The following is a 22,839-nucleotide window of genomic DNA, read 5'->3' as shown; positions in this document are numbered from 1 at the left end:
TCAAACCTAAATTCGCAATGAATTCCCAAACCGTTGTCTCTGGGCACTCAGAAGTGTGGGATTTGTAGTGATCTCTATATGTGCATATACACAAGGGGTTAATGTGTAATCAGTAGCACCACATGATCACGAGAGGGCCGGACCAACAGGGTATAAAAGGCAACCACATTGGGGTCTCTCTCTCTCGCTCTCTCTCTCTCTCTCTTGGGTGCACTGTGAACAGAGCAATAGCGGAATAGTTCAGATGGCTAGTGGAGTTACGGATAGTTACCGTAGTTAGATCTTGTTAACCTTATTAATGGTATCAAAGTTAAAGTAAAGAACTCATGCAATTATTGTTATAGTTACTCAGGGAATAATTTGCAGACATAACAACAGTAGACTGCCTTAGAGGTTTCTGAAACAGTCAATCAATTTATAATTTCTGTCATCCCATTTCTCTTCACCTTCGGAAACTGGGACTGATGAAGACTTCAAACCTGTTTTCGGCCTCAAACTCATTTATCAATTTTCCATATTACCTATGTTTCTGGTTTATTTAGTACAAAATATTCAATCATACCCAGTGACACATATTTTGGCTATAAGGCAATATCGCCAGGGTAGATTTCGTCCCTTACTTAAACAGAATCAGCAATATCTTGTAGTTCCATTGTCATTTCAGAGTCGACTTGTTCAACTTTTTCAGTCGATGTGGAATCTCTTGAAATCGGCAAGTCATCAGATAATTCACCAATACCTTTTGGATAAATGTGCACTGTTCAGTACTTCAAACTTGAAAAAATTACAAACTGTCTTAGTTTCACCATCTTGCCTCATCTTTATTTTTCTGAGTTTTTAACTGCCAGATTGATGGTATCATAGAATCCCTACAGTGCAGAAGGAGGCCATTCGGCCCATCAAGTCTGCACCAGACCTTGGAAAGAGCACCCTACTTAAGCCTACACTTTCTCCCTATCCCCGTAATCTAGTAACCCCACCTAATGTTTTGGACACTGAGGGGCAATTTAGTAAGGCCAGACCACCTAATTTGCACGTTGAACTAGTTTCATATTGCTAAAGAAACTGATCTTGATTTTAGGCTGCTAATAGTGTCTGAAAAATCGGGTAATTTCACACTTTATTAGGTTCAAGCTCTGATAAAATGGGATTCATCTTTTAACTATGATTAGCTGTGATTCTGATCATGGCTTTCAAACAACACTCACTCAACTCTTGCCTATTCCCCCTTCACAAACTCTCCCTCCCTGCGGACCTGCCCTCACGCACTCTCCCTCCTTGCAAGTCTGCATCGCAACTCCCCCCCACACACACTCCTTCCCCCACACCTTCACACGCTCCCCCCATCCCTCGCACTCTTCCTATTCTTGCCTTTCTTGCCTGGGATCCTCCAGGCAGTCTGCCTTACCCGTGCCCCAGGTCATTGCACGCCTGTTAGTGGCTGTGGGGGTGGGGTCTGCTCTCCTGCTGGCACAAACCTGCTCAGCCTTTCCTTGCTTTGAGGCATCGCAGCACCTGCTGCTGGCCTGGGGGGGGGGGGGGGGGGGGGAATTGGGGCGAGGCGTTTGCTCTCCTGCCGGTTCTACGTGGCTTTCGGCTGTTGTTGCTGTCATGATATGCACTCATGCACATAATGAGATACAGACAGGCAGTGACGGACAGCCTATCATCACACAGGACAGAACACAACCAATCACCAGGCAGAACACTAGAAGGTGGTTTCTCACTATAAAACACACGAGGCATCAGCACTCTGCCTCTTTCCACAGGGTGTATATATCAGTTAGCACCTTCTACATGTGGCTCAGAGCTATTCTGGTCTAGTTAGTTATAGTAAGCACACTCAGGTTAGTAGAGTGTCAAACCCACAGCGAACTGTGTGCACTGCTTAACCAGTTCAATAAAGCGTATTGAACGAACATCAAAATTTGGAGTCTACTTTTAAGTACAACTGCATCCAGTTGCAGTCCGTGTTACCCCAGGGTGATTAGCACGACAGTTGCAAGCCTTTTGCTGGCCTTGGAGTGGCTGTCTGCTCTACTGCCGGCATAAACCGTGGCTTTTCCCCATGGCTGTAAGGCTGTTGTTGCAGGTTAGGCGGGGGGGGGGGGGGGGGGGGGTGGCTGGTGGACTGCTCTGCTGCTGGCGGAAACCTCCAGTTCCCTCGTTGTGGCCAGACTATCCTCTCCCTCGTCTCGTGGTCTTGCACATCTGCTACCAACTATTACTTATCGTTCCACTCTTTAAGTATCATCCTCGCCTTTCAACAGCAAATGTAGAATAAAATCAGACTCCAATTGGGTGCCCTGCTAACTGTCTGCCATGTCAACCTGTCTCATATCGAGTCTGGCAACGGGACCTCTGTCCCCTCCCCTGTGGGCGGGGCCCTTTTGGCTAGACACGGTGTGTTTCATTTTAAATCGCCCCTGGAGCTGACAGTATTGTTGCTGACGATGCTTTTACCTCTGGAAGAGGCCAGGGAAATTGATGCTAAGTAAAATTAACTTTCCACCATTTCAACAGGGGTGTTGGTGGGCATTTGACAATAGGGCAAACCTCCCTATAATATTGTACCGTTTTGTACTGTAGTTTGATGAAATTAAAATTGAACTCTTATCAATATGAATTCGGAGTGTTTGACAACAATCCACAGTTGCCAATCAAATTGGCTTCAGAGTATTTAAATATTTTGTTTTATGTAATAATCTTTATTAGTGTCACATGTAGGCTTACATTAACGCTGCAATGAAATTACTGTGAAAATCCCCTAGTTGCCACACTGCGGCGCCTGTTCGGGTACACGGAGGGCGAATTCAGAACATCCAATTTACCTAACAAGCAGTCTTTCGGGACCTGTGGGAGAAAACTGATCACTCGGCGAAAACGCATGCAGACACGGGGAGAACATGCAGATTCTGCGCAGACAGTGACCCAAACCAGGAATCAAATCAGGGTCCCTATATATATATATATATATATGATTCGGTGACATGGAGGCTGGTGCAAGTTAAAAGATTATACCAATATTTTCTGTGTTCAGTTAAAGCACCTCATTTTATATTTGGCCTTGAGTGCTTTATTTTGATTTTGCAGAGAAAGTGGAAAATGTGTCAATCCTCAGCCCTGACATGTCTCATGTTGAGCTAAAAAGTTGCATGCATCTGTGGGCTAATATGTGCTTTTCTCATCTCTTGGTTCAGAATCATATCTAAGGCATAGAAATCATAATTAGTTCTGGGTAAATGCCAAGTCGCAAATTATGCATTTTACTGTTGTATACTGGGCAAAATCCTTTCTTTTGATAAGGGTGGTTCTTTGGCAACTGTGAACTGTCATGTGCACAGGACACACAAGCTATTTAAAGCATAAAACTTGATTTCCTTTATATTGAGGAAAGGAACCATTTCTGGTTATACTACTTGATGTCAATTGATTTCAAAAGCATCCAGAGTGCCCACCATTTTTATAGAATCTGTTTCTCTTTAAATCGGCTGTAAAGATTCAAAGTATTTTGGTAAGTTTCTTTGCATGTGATACAAAATATGTGTATCTGAAATTGGATACTTTGCAGTCGTATGTTTTAAAGGTGCAATGCTTTGGGCACAGTCAAGAAAGTGCTCAGCTCACTGATTTGGAAATAAAATCTGGGTGTGGGGGATCTAAAATTAACTATGATTAATATTGCTATACTATTCATCTTGGAGTTATTGTCCTTAAGATTTACCAAATACACAATTATATCTAATGCTATGTCAATACAGGATACATGCTAGTTTTAAACTTTAGTACTTAATTTTTATAAGTGCTTTTAACAGACTGATTATTTTACAGTTGAAATTTCCAGCTGACTTCCTGTTATTGTGACCTGTTATTGTTCGTGCTTAACAGCAAATAAACATTTGTTCAAATGACCTAAAGTCTCATTCTTTTTGTAAAAAAACAAAATCTGCTTTTAAAGTTAAGAAAACCAAAATAGCTTTTCCTAATTTTATCTTTCACAACTTAATCTGATCATGCAGGTACAGTAACACCAGTCCAGTCGTGCGAACATCTAGACCTGTGTGCTGATTCAGAGTCAAGTAGTGTAAAATCTTGAGCAATTTTGTGAATTTGCAAAAAATAAATATAAAGCTTGCTTACAGTCTCCACTGAATTCACTTTAATGTAGGGACGTGTAAATTCCACATACAGCTCCAGGTCATGAGCAATGCAAGCCCAGTGAACGGAGTCATATTTGCTGGCTTGTTTTGAACTTTGCGGACGTAAAGATTTGGAAAGGGCTGTTTCAAGTTATGCAAGGTTGTTGACAAATTAATTCTAAATCAGTACAGCAATGTCTGTTGGCATCAGCAGAAGAATATAAGAATGAATTGAGCATTAACTTAAACTTTTATTCTCATCCATGTATATGAACTAATTGATAACATGCACAAAACCAATCTTAGATTGGCTTCAATTACCTGAAGGGAGCTGAGATGTGTTAAGATCTCGGTGGAGCCCAGTAACTTTGAAAATAATTATATTACAAGATTTCATGTTTTAAACAAAACCTTTTATTGTACAAGAGTTAAACATAACAAGTACTACTAACGTAATACTATGGGCGGGATTTACCGACGACCCTACCGCGTGTCTTTTGGCGGGGAAGGCAGTCCACCAGCGGGCTCTCAGTCCCACCGTTGTCAACAAAGTTTCCCGTTGACAGCACCCCTCGTTGCCGGGAAACCCATGCGAGGCGTGGGACAGAAATTTCCTGCTGGCATGAACAGCCGATAAATCCTGCCCTATATTTTGTTACCACTCATTTTTCAAGCATGGAAATTTCAACAGAACACTTACCAAGGCATTCCTCTTTGGTTAAAGAACTTGAGAGTTCTTTCACTTCTCCTGTGACTAAACCAAGGTGTGCCACATTTTCAGGAATTCTCCTCCATGTTCCCACTATTCTGAAGTAAGAGATTTCTTGGGTCCTTCTACTAACATCTAGCTTGGCAACCTTCTAACCGTGCAGCATTCACTTTTTTTTCTTATAAATTTAGAGTACCCAATTATTTCTTTTCCAATTAAGGGGCAATTTAGCATGGCCAATCCACCTAACCTGCACATTTTTGGGTTGTGGGGGTGAAACCCATGCAGACGCAGGAGAGTGTGCAAACTCCACATGGACAGTGATCCAGGGCCGGGATTCGAACCCGGGTCCTTGGCTCCATGGGCAGCAATGCTCCACTGTGCCACCTGCCGCCCTCCCTGAAGCATTCACGATCACGGGCAGCCCAGCTCAAGCATGGGCCTCACTGCAATATTGCTTTCTGGTTCTAAATCAGAAAATACCCAATCTGAATGCCGTGTCTGTGAGAAATCACACAAATGAACCCAAAACAAAAGGGTACCCCCGGGCATAATAACCTATTTCAGTAGCAATGTGGCATACCTGGGATGTTTCAGAAATAAAACCTAATTAATTTTAGCTTCAGAATATCACATTGATCCTGGGACCCACACAAATAATTAAAACTGGTTATGGAAACAACTGTCGACCTCTTGTCTCCACCAAGCCTCGGAAGGAGTCACCCATTGTTTAATGTTTTCCCACTTTAACTCTAACCGTATTACATAAACTTTGATTACTCTAGGCAATTACTTATGGCTTCACAGCCCAGTTCTTACTGCCTACTTTATTAATCCCCAAACTAAAAGTTATATCACTGAAACATATTAATCGTGAAATTACAGGTTCATAACAGAGGAAGCTTCCAATGTTCCCTTTTCCTTACAATATCTTATCTTGGATTTACGTGGCGGCTGGAGATTTTGTAGGGACCATCAATAATTCTACAGACTTAATAAGAAAGAAGGATATGTATTGAAATAGCATCTTTGGGTGTCCCAAAGTGCTTTACAGCCAATTAAGTAATTCTGAAATGTAATCATCGTTGTAATGTAGGAAACCCAGCAGGTAATTGGCACACAGCTAGATCTGCAATATGATAATGACCAGAGAATCTGATGTTGATTTGAGAAATAAATATTCACTAACTTCCTTTTGCTGACCGGAAAGGCATCAAGAGGTATGCATGCACACTTGGCCCACACAGCCACTAGCACATGCACAACCGTTTTGAGCACGAGTGACCTGCAGGAATGTCTTGCAACAAATAAACAAGAGGAAAAAAAAACATAATCAGGACAGTAAGCCAGCAAGTGTAGAGGCTGGGGGATGAGCATGGTACCAGTGTCAGGCTGGCTAAGAGGAAGGGCAGGCTGGGGGATGTCGAACTCCGTGGGCCTGGACGTCTGGAGTGTATCTGCTTCAATGCACGGAGTATAACAGGTAAGACAGATGAACTTAAAGCCTTGATTCATGCACGGAACTTGGATGTGGTTGCTGTAGCGGAGACTTGGTTAAAAAAGGGACAGGACTGGCAGCTACATTTCCAGGATATAGGTGTTTTAGACAAGACAAGAAGGCAGCACGGTAGCATTGTGGATAGCACAATCGCTTCACAGCTCCAGGGTCCCAGGTTCAATTCTGGCTTGGGTCACTGTCTGTGCGGAGTCTGCACATCCTCCCGGTGTGTGCGTGGGTTTCCTCCGGGTGCTCCGGTTTCCTCCCACAGTCCAAAGATGTGCAGGTTAGGTGGATTGGCCATGATAAATTGCCCTTAGTGTCCAAAATTGCCCTTAGTGTTGGATGGGGTTACTGGGTTATGGGGATAGGGTGGTGGTGTTGACCTTGGGTAGGGTGCTCTTTCCAAGAGCTGGTGCAGACTCGATGGGCTGAATGGCCTCCTTCTGCACTGTAAATTCTATGAAGATGAAAAAGGTGGGGGAGTTGCAATACTGGTTAGAGAACATATTACAGCTGTGCAGAGGGAGGACACCATGGAAAAATCAAGTAACGAGGCACTGTGGGTAGAACTCAGGAACAGAAAGGGGGCAGTAAGTATGATGGGGGGTGTACTACAGGCCTCCCAACAGCCCACGGGAAGTTGAAAACAGGTATGTAAGCAGATTCTGGATTGATGTAGAAATAATAGGGTTGTTGTAGTGGGAGACTTTAATTTTCCTCCTATTGACTGGAAATCCCTTGGGGCTAGGGGTCTGGATGGTGAGGAATTGAAGTGTGTCCAAGAAGATTTTTTGGAACAATATGTGGATAGTCCGACTAGAGAGGGGACTATATTGGATCTAGTACTTGGGAACGAGCCCGGCCAGGTCATCAAAGTTGCAGTAGGAGAACATGTGGGGAACAGTGACCACGGTAAGCTTTCAAATACTCATGGAAAAGGACGAGTGTTGTTCTAGGGTTAAGTTACTAAATTGGGGGAAAGCTACTACCAGATTAGGCAGAATTTGGAGGCTGTTGTTTGGGAGAGGCTGTTAGAGGGTCAATTCCCATTTGGCATGTGGGAGTCTTTTAAGGAGCAGTTGATGGGAGTGCAGTACAGGCATGTGCCGGTAAAAAGGAAGAACAGGAAAGGCAGGATTCGGGAACCATGGATGACCAGGGAAATTGTGAATCCTGTCAAAAAGAAAAAAGATGCATTTGTGAGGTACAGGCAACTAAAAACAGATGAAACACTTGAGGAATACAAGGAAAGTAGAAAAGAGCAAGCAGGGAGTTAGGAGGGCAAAAAGGGGTCACGAAATGTTCTTGGCAGACAGGATTAAGGAGAATCCCAAGGTATTTTATACGTATATTAGGATAAAGAGGGTAGCTAGAGAAAGAGTTGGTCCACTTAAGGACAAAGGAGGGAAATTATGTGTAGAACCAGAGGAAGTAGGCGAGGTCCTTAATGAGTATTTTGCATCGGTATTCACAAAGGAGAGGGACACATTGATTGGTGGTGTATGAGAGAGATGTGTAGAATAGGTCGTTATTACGAGGGAGGAAGTGTTAGGTGTGTTAAAAAGCATTACGGTAGACAAGTCCCCAGGGCCAGATGGCATCTATCCCAGATTCCTGAGGGAGACGAGAGATGAAATCGCTGGGCCTCTAACAGAAATCTTTATAAACTCATTGGCACAGGTGAGATCCCAGGGGATTGGAAGATAGCCAATGTTGTACCGTTATTTTTAAAGTGTTGCAAGTATAACCCGGGTAATTATAGGCCAGTGAGCTTGACATCCATGATAATGAAATTGTTGGAAAAGATTCTCAGACATCAGATCTATGCACATTTGTAAGTGAATGGTTTTATTAGCGACAGACAGCACGGGTTTTGTACGAAGGAGGTCGGAGATCATGTCTCACTAATTTTTTTTTTTTTGAAATGTTTTTTATTGAGTTTTCATATTTTATATCCAACAAATTACAAATTATTAAAAAAAAACACGCAAAAAGTAACATGTATATTTACAGGTAAACATCTTCATAATAACAACTGTGGCCGCCCCCTTTAGCCGGCATACATATTTTACATTCCCCAATATGGCCGAGGCACATGTCTATAGGCATTTATTTACAGTTTGGTTTTGGGCCTTAGCTTGCCATCAAACCTCCATAACGAACCCGTAGCCCCCCCCCCCCCCCCCCCCCCCCCCCGGGCTACCTTCCCCCGATTCCCATCCATTTTCCCCTGATTCTTGGCCACCCGGCTATTCTTCCTCTTGTTCGTTGGCCACAAACCGGTCCCGGAACAATTGCATGAATGGTTCCCACGTTCTGTGGAAGCCGTCGTCTGACCCTCGGATGGCGAATTTGATTTTCTCCATTTGGAGAGATTCCGAGAGATCGGACAGCCAGTGTGCAGCTCTGGGCGGTGCTGCTGACCGCCAGCCAAACAGGATTCTACGGCGGGCGATCAGGGAGGCAAAGGCAAGGGTGTCCGCCCTCCTCCCCAGGAATAGATCTGGCTGGTCTGAAACCCCGAAGACCGCCACTATCGGGCATGGCTCCACCCTCACCCCCACCACTTTGGACATAGCCTCGAAGAAGGCTGTCCAGTACTCCACAAGTCTGGGGCAAGACCAGAACATGTGGGCGTGGTTGGCCGGGACTCTTTGGCACCGTTCACATCTGTCCTCCACCTCCAGTCCAGTGTTGCGATCCTGTCGTCCGTGTATAGGTCCCTGACTGTCAGTGTCCCCCTGTCCTGCCTCCACCTTTTGAAGGTGGCGTCAGTCAGTGCTGGTGTGAACCTATGGTTGTTGCAGAGTGGAGCCTTGTCCGACATTTTGGTCAGGCCAAATTGCTGCCGCAGTTGGTTCCAGGATTGGAGGGTGGCTGTCACCACTGGGCTGCTGGAGTGTTTTTTGGGTGGGGATGGGAGTGCTGCCGTGGCGAGGGCCCGGAGGGAGGTTCCCCATGCAGGAGGCCTCCTCCGCACGCACCCACTCGGCTTCTGGCTCCTGGATCCATCCCCTTACTCGCTCGGCTGTTGCCGCCCAGTGGTAGAATTGTAGATTCGGGAGGGCTAGCCCCCCCCCTGGATTTTGGGTTTTGTAGGACCTTCTTTGGGATCCTAGCATTTTTACCCCCCCATACGAATGCCATGATAAGTTTGTCCAGCACTTTGAAAAAGGCCTTGGGGTGTAGATCGGAATGGATCTAAACAGGAAGAGGAACCTGGGCAGTACGTTCATTTTGATTGTCTGGACTCTCCCCGCGAGGGAGAGTGGGAGTGTGTTCCATCTTTGCAGGTCCTTTTTTACTTCCTCCGTCAGGCTGGTGAGGTTCCATTTGTGGATCCTTTTCCAGTCATGGGCTATTTGGATCCCCAGGTAGCGGAATTTGTGTCGGTTGTGTCGGGCTCGTTTGAACGGCAGCCCCCCCCCCCCCCCCCCCCCACCCTTTGCGGGTGTTCTGGGAAGATCTCGCTTTTGCTCATGTTGAGTTTGTAGCCTGAGAAGGCTCCAAACTCTTTCAGGAGCGCGTTGATTACGTCCATGCTGCTTTGTGGGTCCGAGATGTAGAGGAGCAGATCATCTGCATAGAGTGAGACTAGTGCTAGTGCGAACAGCAGCGGGGACAGTGGGCATCCTTGTCTGGTGCCCCTGTGCAGCTGGAAGTATTGGGAGTTGGTATTGTTGGTCCGTACACTCGCCATGGGAGCGTTGTATAGGAGCTTTACCCAAGCGGTAAACCCTGTTCCAAGCCCGAACCGCTCCAGTACCACTGAGGTATTTCCATTCGACTCTGTCAAAGGCCTTTTCTGCGTCCAGGGAGACGATCACCTCTTGTGTTCTCTCCCCGGAGGGGGTCATTATCACGTTCAGCAGGCGCCTGATGTTCGAGGTAAGCTGTCTACCTTTGACGAAGCCCGTCTGGTCCTCTGTGACCACCTCAGGTACACAGTCTTCTAGCCTTTTGGCTAAGATTTTGGCCAGTATTTTGTGTCTGCGTTCAGCAGAGATATGGGTCTGTACGACCCACATTCCGTTGGGTCTTTGTCTTTCTTAGGTATCAGCGAGATTGAGGCCTGTGCTAATGTGGGTGGCAGTGTGCCCCTAGCTAGCGAGTCTGTGAATATCTCCCGCAGGTGCGGGGCCAGCGCTGTCGCAAATTTATTGTAGAAGTCCGCTGGGAATCCGTCCGGTCCCGGCACCTTCCCGTCTGCATGGAGCTAATGCTGTCCATGATCTCTCCCAGTGCTAGTGGTGCTTCCAGGTCCCGTTTCCTGCCCTCTCCCACGACTGGTACGTCCAGTCCATCAAGGAACCGGTTCATCCCAGCCTTCCCCGTTGTGGGCTCTGAGGTGTACAGCTCTTGGTAGAAGGCCTTGAAGGTTTTGTTAATCCTCTCTGGTTCTGTTTCCAACGTGCCTCTGGTACCCCTGATTTGCGCAATTTCTCTGGTGGCTGCCTGCTTTCTCAGCTGGTGTGCCAACAGGCGGCTGGCTTTGTCTCCGTGTTCGTATAGGGTCCCGCGCGCCTGGCGGAGTTGGTGCACTGCTTTCCTGGTGGAGAGCAGGTCAAAGTTCCTTTGTAGTTCTTTTCTCTCCGCCAGGAACTCTACGGTCGGGGCCTTGGAGTATTTACGGTCCACCTCCAGTATGGAGTTGACCAGCTTCTGCCTAGCCACCCTTTCCTCCCTATCTCTTTGCGCTTTGAAGGCAATGATTTCCCCTCTTAGTACGGCCTTAAGCGCTTCCCAGAAAGTGGAGGATGAGACCTCCCCGTTTTGGTTGTTCTCCATGTACTCTGCTATGACCCGCGCTATCCTTTCGCTGAAGGCCTTGTCAGCTAGTAAGGCACCGTCCAACCTCCATGTGTGGCGCTGGGCCCTTCCCGTCTCTAGCTGCACGTCCATGTAGTGTGGAGCGTAGTCTGATATCACAATTGCGGAGTATTCCACTTTGTCTATCCCTGGAAGCACCGTTTTCCCCACCACAAAGAAGTCAATTCTGGTGTACACGTTGTGTACTGGGGAGAAGAAGGAGAATTCTTTCTCCCCCGGGTGGACGAACCTCCAGGGGTCCACTGCTCCCATCTGCTCCATAAAGTGACTGAGTTCCCTTGCCATGCTTGAGGTTTTCCCTGTTTTGGGGTTTGATCTGTCCGTCTTTGGATCCTGTACACAGTTGAAGCGCCCCCCCCCCCCCCCACATGATTAGTCGATGCGTCGCTATGTCCGGGATTTCTGCCATGGTCTTTTTGATGAAACTCGTGTCATCCCAGTTGGGCGCATACACGTTGACTAGAACAGCCGGTGCCCCATCCAGGGCCCCGCTGACCATGACATACCTCCTCCCTGGGTCTGTAACCGTCTTTGTCGCCCTAAACATTGTCCTCTTGCCGATCAGGATCGCCACCCCCCTGGCCCTTGTCCCATAGCAGGAATGGTAGGTTTGTCCCACCCAGCCCTTTCTTACCCGCAGTTGGCCCTGCTCCCTCAGGTGCGTCTCTTGGAGGAAGACTATGTTGGCCCTCATGTTTCTGAGGTGGGTGAGGACTCTAGATCTCTTCACTGGGCTGTTAAGTCCCCTTACGTTCCAGGTGATTATCCTGGTGGGGGGCTTCTGTCCCCTCGTTCCTGTGGGATTAACCATATTTATCTGGTGGACGCGCCCCTGCCTTCCGGGGTTTCCCTTTGTTAGGGGGCCGTCCAGGATGGCCGCTAACACTGCTCTCCCCATGCGGTCGGGTCTCTGCGCTCCGGGGTTTCCCCTTGTCCCGGGGGCACCTGCCATGGCCGTCCACTGTGTGTCCGCCACGCGGGTAGTCCCCTGCACTCTGAGGGCCCTCTTCGCCCACAGGCCATACTGGGTGGGTGCTTGCAGTGGTTCCTTGTTTCGAGCCCTTGGTTGTGGCACTTTGTAGCCCTGTTCCTTTTCTGGCCTCTTTTGTCCCTTTGTCCCTGCATTTCCCCTCCCCGGTCTCTCGCTCCCTGTGTGCCGCCCCCCCCCCGGTCTCTCCCTTTTCCCTCCTCCCCTGTATACCCCTCCTTTGCCCCTCTATCCCCTATTCCTGTCCCCGTTTGCTCTCCCGACTTTGATGGGTGATCCCCCCCCGTCCCCTGCCTGGCGCCTTCCCCCCTGTTGGAGGCGCGCTGCGGCCCTGCTTTGTTGCGTGCCCCCGGCGCTAGCTTTCCTGCTAGTACGGTGGCTCCCCTCTCGGGGGTTGTTGTCTCGCTTCTCCTCTGCCTGGCCTCTACGGTTTTCTGCCCGCTCTTCCCCCATCCTACCCTGCACCCCTCTCGCCTGCTCTCCCTTCTCCAATACTCTCGTTCCCTCGTGCTGGGGCCTGGCCTCCCACCTGGAGCGGTCCCGTGGGCAGTGGGTTGTTTTTTGTTCTGGGTGTTCCTGCCGGGGGGGAGGGGGGGGGGGGGGGGGGGGGAGGTTGCTGGCTTTGCCTCGCCCCTCCCCACCCACCCCCGTCGGCGTGTATGTCTCACTAATTTAATTGAATTATTTGAGGAGGTGACAAAAATGATTGACGAGGAAGGGCTGTGGATGTTGTCTACATGGACTTTAGTAAAGCATTTGATAAGGTCCCTCATGGCAGGCTGGTGCAAAAGATTAAATAACATGGGGTCAGGGGTGAACTAGCTGGATGGATCCAGAACTGGCTTGGCCATGGAAGACCGAGGGTAGCAGTGGAAGGTGTTTTTCCGAATGGAAGTCTGTAACTCCAAAGATGCTGTAACTTGTGATGTTCCGCAGGGATCAGTACTGCGACCCCTGTTTTGTAATAAAACGTAGCGGGTCTGATGAGCAAGTTTGCAAATAGTGATGAAGATTGTCAAAGAATACAACAGGATATCGATGGCCTGTAAAATTGGGCAGAGAAATGGCAGATGGAATTTAACGTGGACAAGCATCTTTTGAGAGACGAGAGTGCTAACTCTTTGTCAAAGCTGGAGAGAACTGGAAATAGGGTCAAATTTATACTGTTGTTGCAGGGGTGGACAGAAAGACAAAGGGAATGTAAATTGTGGTGATCAAGGCTAAGAAGAGTGCTGATAGTGGCACATTTAAGAGATTAAAATGTGTTAATGGAAGAACAAAGGAAAGCAGTGTGTTAAAAGACAACTAGGAACAGGAAGCAAATGGCCCAGGTGAAGTGGGGGAAGGGAGAACAACGGTGAGTGAAAAATGGATGGATGGAAGAAAATGATAGTAAATGATAGAAATAAAAGGTGTCGGAGAATTTGAAGTTGTTGAACTGAATGTTAAGTCCGGATGCTGTAATGTGACTAATTGGAAGATGAGATGCTGTTCCTCCAGTTTGCACTGGTCCTAACTGTAAAATTGCAGCAGATCAAGGACGGACATGTGGACATGAGAGCAGGGTGGTGAGTGAAATGGCAAGTGACAGGAAAGTCTGGGTTCTGCTTGCGGATGGACCAAAGGTGTTCTGCAAAGCAATCACCCAATCTGCATTTAGTTTCTCCAATGTAGAGTAGACTACATTGGGAACAACAAATGCAATACACTCGATTGAAGAAGGTGCATGTGAAGCACTGCCTCACTTGAAAAGAGTTGGATGGTGAGCAGGGATCAGGTAAAGGGGCAGGTGTAACACCTTCTGTGATTGCATGAGAAGAAGATGAGGTGCTGGGGTGATGGAAGAGTGTACCAGGGCATCCCGGATGGAAGGTTCCCTGTGAACTTCTGATGGGTGGAGTGAGGGAAAGATATCTTCAATGGTGGCATCATGCTTGAGTTGGCGGAACTGGTGGAGAATTATTCTTTGAATGTGTAGGCTAGTGGGGTGAGAAGTGAGGACAAGGGGGACTCAATCCCCAGAAATTGAGATAGCAAGGTTAAGGAAGGGATGGGAAGTGTCAGAGATGAACCATGTGAACATGATTGAGGGGTGGAAATTCCAGGGATAGGAACATGAAGTATTAACAAAACAATCGTTGATGTACCGAAAAAGAGTCGTGGGATGGGGCCGGAGGAGGACTGGAAGAAAGAATATTCCACATACCCCGGAAAAGGACGGGCAAAACTGGGACCCATGCGGGTACCCATAGCCATACCTTTGGCTTGGAGGAAGTGAGAGATGTTCATGAAGAAATTGTTTAATGAGAGGGTGAGGAAGTGAGATATCTCAAAGGAGAAGTTGTTCAGTGGGAGGATAATTTCAGCCAGATGGAGCGTGGTGGTGGATGGGGATGTTAGGCTTCTGTTCGAGGAAGAAACAGTGAGCCCTCAGATCTACCTGGTGGGGAATGGAGGTATAGAGGGATTGGACATCCATAGTAAAGAGGAGGCAGCTAGGGCCAGCGATGTGCAGGTTAGGTGGATTGGCCATGTTAAATTGCCCTTGGTGTCCAAAAATGGTTAGGTGGGGTTAATGGGTTAAGTGGGGTGCTCTTTCCAAGGGCCGGTGCGGACTTAATGTGCCGAATGGCCTCCTTCTGCACTGTAAATTATATGATTCTCTGATAAAATACTTCAAGATAAAATATTTCCCAGAGCATGCCTGTTTTGAAGGAAATAATACTTAATAGAATGGCATCAGCTATTCAGGAATGACTGTGAAATGACACCCAGCAAATGGCTGATTAGCCCACATCCTTTTAAAGGCCCGCAGTGCCTCTTCACGATAAAGGAAGCAAATGGCAAAGGAGATTAAATCAGTGGTCAATTCCTTTTGAAAATAAGGAGAAAGGTGGATAAGAACCATGCAGTGATGCTGAAACCACATCTGTTAACAAAAGACAAGGTTAATAGAACCAGTAATGGGCCATACTTTGATTCTGAAAGTACAGAAAAACATTTGAAATCTAAATGAAGATAAGAACTGTGATTACAAAGACTCTGATGAGGAGGTAAATGCTGTAAAACAAAGAATGTGCAGATAAAGTCAACCATCTTTGCGAAGATTTAACCCTCTGCTTTACTTGTCGCTGGAAGTAACCATATGAAGGGAAAGAGAGAATGTAAAGCTGGAGGGGTTTACGAGCGTTTATTGATTAAAATTAAACCAAATATTTCCCTCCGAAATGACAATACTGCTTGTAGTTTGGCTGTGGAAAATCCTCAATTTGGATAAATGTTGGGCAATCAGGTAAGGCTGGCTGCATTACACACAGGAAGGGACAGAAATGCAGAAGAAACGCATTCAGAGGACCCTCTCTAATTTGAATAGTCAGAAACCTGACAAAGGGAAGCACATTGTCCTTGATTTAGAAGAAGAGAATGAAGAATGGAGAATGCAGAGGGGCAGCACGGTAGCATTGTGGATAGCACAATCGCTTCACAGCTCCAGGGTCCCAGGTTCGATTCCGGCTTGGGTCACTGTCTGTGCGGAGTCTGCACATCCTCCCCGTGTGTGCGTGGGTTTCCTACGGGTACTCCGGTTTCCTCCCACAGTCCAAAGATGTGCAGGTTAGGTGGATTGGCCATGATAAATTGCCCATAGTGTCCAAAATTGCCCTTAGTGTTGGGTGGGGTTACTGGATTATGGAGATAGGGTGGAGGTGTTGACCTTGGGTAGGGTGCTCTTTGAAAGAACCGGTGCAGACTCGATGGGCCGAATGGCCTTCTGCACTGTAAATTCTATGTAAAAAAAAAAGACGAGGCACCTTTTGAAAATATTAGAGGGAATTTTAAAACCAACAATGCAGACCTATTAGCAGAAGAAGAACTGAGAGAAGACCTATTAAAGATACTGAAATAATATAGACAAACTTGTAGGGAAACACCAGGATGCACTCTGTTAACTAATATTAGGTGAGGTAGTTGGAAAATGTAGACTTCAGGCGTTTTGTCCCGAGCTTGATTTTTGAAATCTGTGTGGGATGTTACCACTACATGCAGAAAAAATATCTTGATGGCCAGATGAGGATATTAGTGCGGATATGTTGTGAGCCACACTAATACATGCTGTTTCGTTGTTGCAACCTATTGTTTTACGATCTACTGTTTAAAGTGGACAAGTCACATTAACATCAATATGCCTGCTATAATCCGTTTGTGGGTGTATAAAATCCCCTATTCTCCAACTATTCCCCCCACCCTTATTTTACTGATTCCCCTTTTTTTTTATTCGTTCACGGGATGTGGCCAGCTGGCTGGGCCAGCATTGCCCTGAGGACATTGTAGAGTCAACCACATTGGCGTGGATCTGGAGTCACGTGACTGCCAGACCAGGTAAGGATGACCGATTTCCTTCCCTAAAGGACATTAGTAAACCATATGGGTTTTAATGACAATCGACAATGGTTTCATGGTCATCCATTAGACTTTTAATTCCAGATTTTTATTGAATTCAAATTTCACCTTCTGCCATGGCAGGATTCGAACCTGGGATCCCCAGAATATGACTATGGGTCTCTGGATTACTAGACTGGTGAGAATACCACTATGCCGCTACCTCCTTTATGTTATAACGTGCCCCCATGCTAGAATGTCCCTTAATTTTGTTTGTGAGAGTTGGTCACTCTGGGTGAATGCTGCACAACATTGGGTATTTCACCATGAACCATATCAAAGCAGAATAATCTCCCCCCCCCCCATTGCTATCTAGTGACACATGTTTAGTCTTGTATGCAGGTAGGTCCTTGGTATTGTTCCAGGGTGTTGCATTGGTAGAGTCCTGCCAGAGGAACTGGTTGATCTTCCGCCCTTGTCCATTATCATGTGAACCCTTTTTCCTTTCTCTTGATAACTTTTTCCCATTTCCTCAAATGTCAAAGGCACTTGGAGCAAGTCATCATTCTTCAGAAGCATATCTCGACAGGCTAATGGACTATGGAAGTCATAACAACCAGGCCTGACCTTGGCATAGGTACGCTTCTGATAGAATGATCAGACAAGAAGTAGGAGCAAAGGTCTAGGTGTTTCTTCTCTTTTTCAACTTACCCAGTTGAGCATTGCTGTGGCATCACATGTTTGCTCCACTGATTGAGCTGATAGCAGCTGACCTAATGCAGATTCGGGATCTAATATATAATGGCCAACGTAGCCAGTACGCTTTAGGACATTGGAGCATGTTTTTAATTTAAAGTACCCAGTTCATTTTTTTCCAATTAAGGGACAAGGGTGGCACTGTTGCTTCACAATGCCAGGGACCTGGGTTCGATTCCCAGCTTGGATTTCTGTCTGTGAGGAGTCGGTGAGTTCTCCCCCTGTCTGTGTGGGTTTTGTTGCTCGTTCTGGGTGAGTGTGCTTAACACTCGATTTGGCTCTGTTTCGTTACTTAGCTTTGGAGTCGCCAGGTATCGTTAAGATACCGCCACAAGTTTCAAGGTCAAGTTCAAAGCAATAAAACCATACACCAATTAGTAAGTTCAAACAAATGAGTTTATTATAATACAATTATAAACTACTCATGCACACGCTAAGATGACTAAACTATTCCTACCACTAAAGAGACCAATACTTATCTGAATATGGAACTGCCGGATCAGAGGACAAGGGCCTTTTGCTCTGCACTGGGTCCGCAGACTTCAGGTTGGTACGGGTTAAAAGGGGTCAGGAGTGTCTATCTCTGGTAGCGATCGTTGTGAGACACTTACTTGCTGGCGGCTGCTGTCCGAACCTCTCCTCTCTCTTGGTCAAGGTCTTCTTCGGTAAAGGCTGGTCGAGAGGGCTGGTCAAGAGAGGAGGGCTGGTCAAGAAGAACGAACTGAGTTTGGGACCTGTCTTTTATAGGTCCCAAGGCTTCGCACCCTTTTGGGCGGACCCCCGATCTGCTGGGGATCGATTGGGTCTCTTCCCAATCGATTTGTTTGAATCCCCCCAATACTGAGACTGTCCCTCGGCTACTGGGCGGGCCTTCAGGTGTTTTGTCTTCGAACCCCGCTGGTGCCGGGGTGTCTGGCTTCCCATACAATGTTGCAATCACTTCCCTATTTGAGTCCTTTGTCCCTGGGATCGTTCCATTACTATGCTAACTGTCCCGGAGATTGCCTCATTAGTATGCGGAATGTTTGTTTCGGTGCTGTCTGCTCTCTTAGCAGGCAGAATACACAGTGACTTGTTGCAGCCTGCTTGTGCTGCAAAGTTGGTCCATTTTACCCTGCAAGCTTTGTGTTCCTTCATTTTGTATTGAGGGAATGGCCAACTTCGGTGGCTACAGTTTCCTCCGGGTGCTCCGGTCCTCCCACAAAGTCCCGAAGGATGTGCTTGTTAGGTGAATTGGATATTCTGAATTCTCCCTCAATGTACCCGAACAGGCGCCGTAATGTGGCGACTAGGGGATTTTCACAGTAATTTCATTGCAGTGTTAATGTAAGCCTACCTGTGACACTAATAAAGGTTGTTATTATTATTATTAGACATGGGAAACTCTGAATCAATGAAGTCACGCCCATCTCCACTAAAATCATGGGGACTGCCTCCGTTAGAAACATAAATAGGCAGCTCGGTAGCATAGTGGTTAGCACAGTTGCTTTACTGCTCCAGGGTTCCAGGTCCGATTCCCTGCTTGGGTTACTGTCTGTGTGAAGTCTGCGTGGGTTTCCTCTGGGTGCTCCAGTTTCCTCCCACAGTTCAAAAATGTGAAGGTTAGGTGGATTGGCCATTTTAAATTGCCCTTCGTGTCCAAAAAGGTTAGTTTGGGTTACGGGGATAAAGGGGATAGGGTGGAGGTGTGGGGCTTAAGTAGGATGCTCTTTCCAAGGGCCAGTGCAGACTCGAAGGGCTGAATGGCCTCCTTCTGCACTGTAAATTCGCTGATTCTATACAATGCATGTTGAATATGTTGCGGAAACTAGCAAAAAAGCTATGGTCCACAGAACACCAAATAGAGTTTGAGAGATTGAAGGCCACGTTAATGGGCGATTTAGTGATGGCTGCCCCGGACTTTTCAGATGCAAGTGACATGGGGGTAGGGGCAGTGCTATTACCCTTCAGCACTTTGAAGTATATGTCCGACATGACAACAAATAAAGCTTAAGTTTATGCGGACCACAATCTGCTTGTTTTTATAGAAAAGCTTAAAACCCGGAAAGCAAGAGTTTGTTATTACAACAGTATAATGTTAAAATTATACACATCCCTAGAAAGAATAATGTGTTAGTGGATGCTTTGTCATGGCTTTACGAGCTGACTAGTTCTTAATGTAGAGATTAGGGACATAACTTGTATAATGGGGATAGATGGATGGATATGTGCTTATGATTTATGTCTTGCATACCTCACCCGTGCCCTGATGTTTCATCCCTTTTGGGGAGGGAGGTATCTAAGGGCCCTTCCTGTTGATTCCTTCATTTCCCCTTTATTTTTGCCATTATCACTTTGGTCCATGGATGTTTAATGGACATGTATCTTTAAGTCAAGCAGCAGAGAGAATGCGGAATTCAAAATAAAAAGTAATTGTGTTCAAATTTACAAATCTGGTGATTGTAATTATTGGGCAGCCAAGGACCCAAGACTTTGGGTATTTTTCTAAGAATTATTGATTAATCCAATTGGGTTGCAACTTTAGGTCAAGGGGGGTTGGAATTGACCTCCCCCTATCCCAAGGTGTCGTAACACATAAGTGCAGAATAAAAACCACACTAGTATGTGGCACCTAAGAGATGGAGTAGATTTGGTTTGATTGATTGGCAGGTGGCCAATGAATAGGCCAACAGGCCGTATTCTGCCTGGTAACAGGTGGTGATTGGATCCTGCCCGAATGGGATGGATTTCCAGAGACTTCTGGTATTTTCCCACAAATTATTGGTTCATTCAATTAAGTTGCAACTCCAGGTCTGGGGGCTTGGAATTGACCCCCATCCCAGGGTGTTGTAAAACAAAAATGTGCAGAATAAACACTACACTATTTCCTAGTGAGAGGAGAGGAAATGTCAGCAGAAAAGTCACCTTTGGTTCCTTTCTATGTCTCCATGTCTTTCGTGACTAAATAGCTTTGACAAAGTTTGAACGTTTGCCTGAGCTATGACTGAGATGGGAGGAGTGCACTGTCTGTCTCTAGTTCCACTATTCCACGGTCACAATATATATTTAAATTATTTCTCCAGCTAGCTATGCCAATGCTTTACCGATGAATCTCAGAATGACCTCTCAGTGCCCAGGTTCTTTCAATAAACAACAAAATAATTATTAAACTAGACTTGTCAAGTTGAGGGCTATCACACACTCTCCCTCATTCGCTCTGTCTTTCTTTCTGTCTCTCTCTGTCTGTCTCTCTCACCACAAAAACAGACAAATTCTGTCAAAAGGTTAAAAGTCAATCGATCAAAGGCAGAGAATAGATGATTGAGTCCTTGAAATGGTGTCCTGGTTATACAGTTGGTGTCTCTGCAGTGGTCTGCGAAACAATCAATGACTCTTGGACTACTTTCTAGGTGAACTTTGCAGAAAACATGTAGTCCGTTGAATGACTTTGGAGCAACATCCATTCACCTTTTGCTTTGGACTAGGTCTGGAACTGCAGGACCAGAACTGGAGCTGTTGTCTTCTTTCCCCAAGTTGTTGATCCTTCATGTTTTCTCCCCAAAGCCAAAACCAGCCTACCAGCTTTGAAAAGGTTTTCCGGTCAGGGTTCTTTTTTCCAAAGCCATTAACCACCATTTGCCCCTTTTGTAAACAGTCCACCAGAGTCGAGGTTTCCAGCTTCTTCAAAATTGCTTAATTATATTTTCTTGTAAAATGCTGCATTTTCGAGTAACAGCAGGAACCAGAGTCATTGGATTAACCTTAAGGGGCAGTGCTTTTTTAAAAAAAAACACTTCTTTTTTTTTGTTCTTAGAATTTTCTGTTATTGTTTTCTTTTTTGTGAAAATGTGAAAATTTGAATTAAAATTTTTTTAAAAAACCAAAACACTTCCAGAATGTTCTCAGTCCTTGAGAATGAATCATTTTCTGTGACTAAAGCATTTATGACACCTGTTAGTCATAAGAGTTGAGGAATGACATGTAGCATATGGACCAAGAGGTAGAAAATGCATAGAATCTGTAAAACAGTGATGTGGTGCACTGTATTAACTTTTGAATGAATGCATAATTGCTGGTGATTAAAGACTTGGCATTTACCACCACAAAAACATCCACTGATTTAATAATTAGTTGAAGGTTGATTAACTAATTTGTTTCGGACAAAAGTCTTAATTCAATAATACTTATAAATGTTAACTTGTGCAAGCCCTCTTATGAATATTGTAGGAGTTGTTTATTAGAGTTTTAAATTCCCAGCTCTGGCAGTATGGTAGCCATTTCTGTTTATATATTTATTCAGTTATTTAAGTATGGTGACTTTACAGCTTTATTTGTCAAATTGTTAATTAACAGATGCTTTATTTTACAGGCAAGCTTCTTTCAGCTATGGAAGGTACCACTGGCTAGGTATGATCAGACATGACAGTGAGAGCAGGATAAACGGGTTAGCAGCTCTCTTTTCGATAACACTTTAATCTGCCAGCCATTAATTGCAGGCAGTTAAATAATGACTGCATGATTAAGTTCCTGGGCGGGATTCTCTGTGAGCTGGCACCGAAATTGGGAAAGGTGATTGGGTGGCGAATTGGTCGTGAAGCCAAAATCATGACGGGTGCTGGCCGCATGCCAATTTTTAGTGCTCTGGAGCTTTGACAGCGGTGTCAATGCATTCTACTCCGCATGTAGAGTAAATCCACTCCCCCTCTCCCCTCTCCCCTCTCCCCTCTTCCCCCTCTCCTCCCCTTACCCCGCCCCCGCTCCCCCTGCATCCCCGCACCCCCTCCCCTCCCCCTGCACCCCCTCCCCTCCCCCTGCACCCCCTCCCCTCCCCCTGCACCCCCTCCCCTCCCCCTGCACCCCCTCCCCTCCCCCTGCACCCCCTCCCCTCCCCCTGCACCCCCTCCCCTCCCCCCTGCACCCCTCCCCCCTGCACCCCCTCCCCCCTGCACCCCCTCCCCCCTGCACCCCCTCCCCCCTGCACCCCCTCCCCCCTGCACCCCCTCCCCCCTGCACCCCCTCCCCCCGGCACCCCCTCCCCCCGGCACCCCCTCCCCCCTGCACCCCCTCCCCCCTGCACCCCCTCCCCCCGGCACCCCCTCCCCCCCGGCACCCCCTCCCCCCGGCACCCCCTCCCCCCCCCGGCACCCCCTCCCCCCCTGGCACCCCCTCCCCCCCGGCACCCCCTCCCCCCCCGGCACCCCCTCCCCCCCCGGCACCCCCTCCCCCTCCCCCGCTCCCCCTCCCCCTGCATCCCCGCTCCCCCTCCCCTGCACCCCCTCCCCTGCACCCCCTCCCCTCCCCCTGCACCCATTCCCCTCCCCCTGCACCCATTCCCCTCCCCCTGCACCCATTCCCCTCCCCCTGCACCCCCTCCCCTCCCCCTGCACCCCCTCCCCTCCCCCTCCACCCCCTCCCCTCCCCCCTCTCCCCTCCCCCCCGCCACCCCCTCCCCCCCCGGCACCCCCTCCCCCCCGGCACCCCCCTCCCCCCCCGGCACCCCCTCCCCCCCCGGCACCCCCTCCCCCCCCGGCACCCCCTCCCCCCCCGGCACCCCCTCCCC

At 47.3% G+C, this 22,839-nt stretch overlaps 1 protein-coding gene across 6 annotated transcripts in view; it reads left to right on the top strand.

Moving 5' to 3' along the window:
* wasf3b (WASP family member 3b) overlaps window positions 1-22,839 on the top strand; it is a 142,551-nt gene that overhangs the window by 24,888 nt on the left and 94,824 nt on the right. For 3 of the 6 annotated variants that reach the window (XM_038818149.1, XM_038818144.1, XM_038818146.1), the window contains one exon: window positions 21,649-21,723. The gene's annotated coding sequence lies outside the window, so the exon portion shown is untranslated. The remainder of the gene's footprint in view (window positions 1-21,648; window positions 21,724-22,839) is intronic. The other 3 variants (XM_038818147.1, XM_038818145.1, XM_038818148.1) reach the window with 1 other exon arrangement.

This window comes from Scyliorhinus canicula, chromosome 14 (genome assembly GCF_902713615.1).
Source record: "Scyliorhinus canicula chromosome 14, sScyCan1.1, whole genome shotgun sequence".
NCBI lineage: Eukaryota > Metazoa > Chordata > Chondrichthyes > Carcharhiniformes > Scyliorhinidae > Scyliorhinus > Scyliorhinus canicula.
The sequence above is the reverse complement of the archived record's forward strand: the minus strand, read 5'-3'. Positions and strand labels throughout refer to the sequence as shown.